This window comes from Dasypus novemcinctus, chromosome 17 (assembly GCF_030445035.2).
Source record: "Dasypus novemcinctus isolate mDasNov1 chromosome 17, mDasNov1.1.hap2, whole genome shotgun sequence".
NCBI classification, from domain to species: Eukaryota; Metazoa; Chordata; class Mammalia; order Cingulata; family Dasypodidae; genus Dasypus; species Dasypus novemcinctus.
This window is the reverse complement of record NC_080689.1, coordinates 2,727,443-2,731,606: the sequence shown is the minus strand read 5'-3', so window position 1 is coordinate 2,731,606 and position 4,164 is coordinate 2,727,443. Positions and strand designations below refer to the sequence as shown.

The 4,164-nt window shown below is 42.9% G+C and overlaps 1 pseudogene; it reads left to right on the top strand.

Annotated features, from left to right (window-relative positions):
* LOC101441456 (coiled-coil-helix-coiled-coil-helix domain-containing protein 2 pseudogene) lies at positions 1 to 474 on the top strand (annotated as a pseudogene).
* Positions 475 to 4,164: the final 3,690 nt, after the last annotated feature.

Sequence of the window (4,164 nt, the reverse complement as noted above, 5' to 3'; positions counted from 1 at the left end):
ATGCCTCGTGGGAGCTGGAGCTGCGCTTCACGCATGGCCCCTCTGGCCAGGCAGGCACCTCAGATGACAGCCACCCCCAGGCCAGCACCAGTGGCTCAGCCGCCAGCAGCGGCTTCTCCATCTGCACTTGGCTTACCGGTTGCTGTCCCTTGGCAGCTGGGTGTGCTGGCCCCGATGGCAACCGCTGCAGCTGGTGTGGCTGTGGGCTCTGCTTTTGGGCACACACTGGGCCCTGCCATCACCAGGGGCTTCCGTGGAGGGAGGAACGTGGAGCGCTCAAGGCCTGACATCACTTCCCAGGAGCCTCAGTTTGCCCAGCTGGCATACCAGCAGCAGCAGCAGCAGCAGTTTGGCCCTTGCCACTTTGAGATGAAACAGTTTTTGGAGCGTGCCCAGAACCAGGGCGATCTTAAGCTTTGTGAGGGTCTCAGCGAGGTGCTGAAGCAGGGAAGATCTGCAAATGGATTAGTCTAATCAAAAAGTTGAAATGCGGAAGGGGATGTGGCTCAAGCAATTGGGCTCCCATCTACCATATAGGAGGTCTAGGGTTCGATACCCAGGCCCACCTGGTGAAGGCAGGCTGGCCTGTGTGGCGAGCTGGCCCATGTGGAGTGCTGGCCTGTGCAGAGTGCTGCCCCATGCAGGAGTGCTGGCCCACGTGGAGAGCGGTGCAGCAAGATGACACAACAAAAAGAGACACAGAGGAGTGATAAAAGAAATGCAGCAGACCAGGGAGCTGAGGTGGCACAAGAGAATGATCACCTCTCTCCCACTCCAGAAGGTCCCAGGATCAGTTCCTGGAGCCACCTAACGAGAATACAAGAAGACACAGAAGGGGGTGGCAGACTTGGCCCAGTGGTTAGGGCGTCCGTTTACCACATGGGAGGTCTGTGGTTCAAACCCAGGGCCATATCCACTTCCCCATGCACAAGGAGTGTGCCCTGTAAGGAGAGCTGCCTGGCATGAAAGTGCAGCCTGCCTAGGAATGGTGCCGCACACATGGAGAGCTGACACAACAAGATGACGTAACAAAAAGAAACACAGATTCCCGTGCTGCTGACAACAACAGAAGCGGACAAAGAAGAAGACGCAGCAAATAGACACAGAGAACAGACAACCGGTGTGGGGTGGGGAAGGGGGGAGAAATACATGAATAAATAAATCTAAAAAAAAAAAAAGACAGAAGAACACACAGCAAATGGACACAGAGAGCAAACAATGGAGGGAGGGGAAGAAATAAATAAAATCTTTTTTTAAAGAGTTAAAATGAAGAAAAGGAAAATCTGCACTTATGACCATGCTAGTTTAGTGTAAGACAATGATTGATAGTGGAAGTATAAAGTGTAAAACCTCTTCTTTATCAGTAATAGCTTCCTTGCTTCAGAATCACAGTGGAAGAGGGTGTTCTTACTGTAGAGCATCCACTGAAATGGCGGGAGGCGGATGTGGCTCAAGCGACTGGACTCCCATCTACCATGAGGGAGGTCCCAGGCTCAGTTCCTGGGGACTCCTGGCGAGGGTGAGCTGGTCTTTGTGGAGAGGTGACCTGTGTGGAGAGCTGGTGCAACAAAATGACACAACAAAGAAGAGACACAAAGGAAAAAGACAATGAGAGACAAAACAAACCAGGGAGCTGAGGTGGCTGAAGGGATTGAATGCTTCTATCCCATGTTAGAAGTTCCCAGGATTGGTTCCTGGTGCCTCCTAAAGAGAAGATGAGGAGAGAAGACAAGCAGATATAGAAGAACATGCAGTGAATGGATACAGAGAGCAGACAGTGAGTATGGGGTGGGGTGGGGGGGAGATAAGGAAAGAAGTGCATATGAGAAAATTAAAAATAAGAGAGGCTTTTTCCAGTCTTTATATCCTCCATCCCTGAGGTCCTAGGAATCGGGTCTGCAACCCATTACTGGGTTCAGAGCCCAGTTTTGAGCAACTAGCAGGGACAATCCTAACAATCTAGGTCAAGCCAAGGATGAAAGAGCAGCAGTAACACACAGCCTTCATAAATCCATGAAAAGAGAAAGAAATTGAGCATCTGAGTAAACTACATCCTAATCAGATGCCTAGACATCAGCAAAAAATTAAGAACCATACTAAGAAAATGGGAAACATGGCCAAAGAAAAGGAATATATCAAAGCCCCAGAAGAGATGCAGGATTTGAGAGAACTAATTAGTGATATGTGCACAAATTTGCAAAATCAAGTTAAAGAGTTGAAAGACAATGTGGCTAAAGAGATAAGTGACATCAGGGTGACATTGAGTGAACACAAAGAAGAATTTGAAATCCTGAACAGAAAAGTAACAGAGCCCATGGGAATGAAAGACCTAATAGGTGAAATAACACATTAGAGGCATACAACAACAGACCTGAAATGATAGAAAAAAGAATAAGTGATACTGAAGACAGAACAGCTAAAGTTGAAGAGAGAAAAGAATAGAAAAAAATTGAGCACGGGCTCAGAGAATTGAATGACAACACAAAATGTAACTACATGTTATGGGAGTTCCAGAAGGAGGAGAGAAGGGGAAAGGGGCAGAAAGTATTTGAGGAAATAATAGCTGAACATTTCCCAACTCTCATGAAAGAAATGAACTTACATGTCCAAGAAGCACACCATACCCCAATTAGAATAAATACAAGTAGACCTACTCCAAGACACATGCCACTCAGAATGTCAAGTGCCAAAGAGAAAATTCTCAGAGCAGCAAGGGAGAAGCAAACCATCATGTGCAAGGGACATCCAGTAAGACTTAGCTCAGATTTCTCTTCTGAAGCCATGGAGGTGAGAAGACTGTGGTATGAGACAATTAGGATATGGAAAGAGAACTGCCAGCTGAGAACTCTTTATCCAACAAAACTGTCCTTCAAATATGAAGGTGAGTATAAAACATTTACAAACAGAAACTAAGAGAGTTGGTAAAAAAAAAAAAAAAAAAAAAAAAAAAAAAAAAAAAGAAAAAGAAAAAGAAAAAGAATCCACCTTTGCAGGAAATATTAAAGGAAACCTTAAAACCTGAAAGAAAAAGATGGAGAGAGAGGCCTGGGGGAGAGTATAGAAGAAAGAACAGCAGAAAGGATAACCACAAGAGTAAAAAGACAGACAAAATATGATATGATATATGAAAACCAAAGAATAAAATGGTGGAAGTAAATAATGCATTTACAGTAATATCATTGAATGTGAATGGATTAAACTCCCCAATCAAAAGATACAGGCTGACAGAATGGATAAAAAACATGAGCCATCAATATGCTGCTTACAAGAAACTCACCATAGACCCAGAGATACAAAATGGCTGAAAATGCAAGGTTAGAAAAGATACTCCATGCAAATAGTAACCAAAAAAAGAGCAGTAACCAAAAAAGAGCTATACTTATAGTGGGCAAAACAGACTTTAAGTGCAAAAAGGTTATAAGAGATACAGAAGGGCATTATATATTAATAAAAGAGATAATCCACGAGGAAGATATAAGAGTCATAAATATCTATGCATCTAACCAGGGTGCCCCCAAAAATGAGACAAACTCTGAAAAATTGAAGGGAGAAATAGACATCTCTATAAAAATTGTTGGAGACTTTGACACCCCACTCACATCATTAGATAGAACAACTAGACTGAAGGTAAACAAGGAAACAGAGAACTTGAATAATCCAATAAATGATTTAGACCTAATAGTTACAGAATACTGCATTCAAACTCAGGGGTTATACATTCTTCTCAAGTACGCATGGCACTTTCTTCAGGATAGACCACATGTTAGGGGACAATGCAGCTCTCAATAAATATAAAAAGATTGAAATTATACAAATGAAACTGGAAATCAACAATAGGTAGGAAAGGGGAAATTCGCAAATGTGTCAAGGCTAAACAACACACTCCTAAATAATCAGTGGGTCAAAGAAGAAATTGAAAGTGAAATCAGTAACTATATTGAGACAAATGAAAATGAGAATAGAACCTATCATAACTTATGGGATACAGCAAAGGCAGTCTTGAGAGGGAAATTTATAGCCGTAAATGCCTAGGTTAAAAAAAGAAGAAAGAGCTAAACTCAAAGATTTAGCTTAACAACTAGAGAAACTAGGAAAAAACAACAACAACAATAAACCAATCCCAAAGCAAGCAGAAAGTAAAGAAATAATAAAGATTAGAGCAGA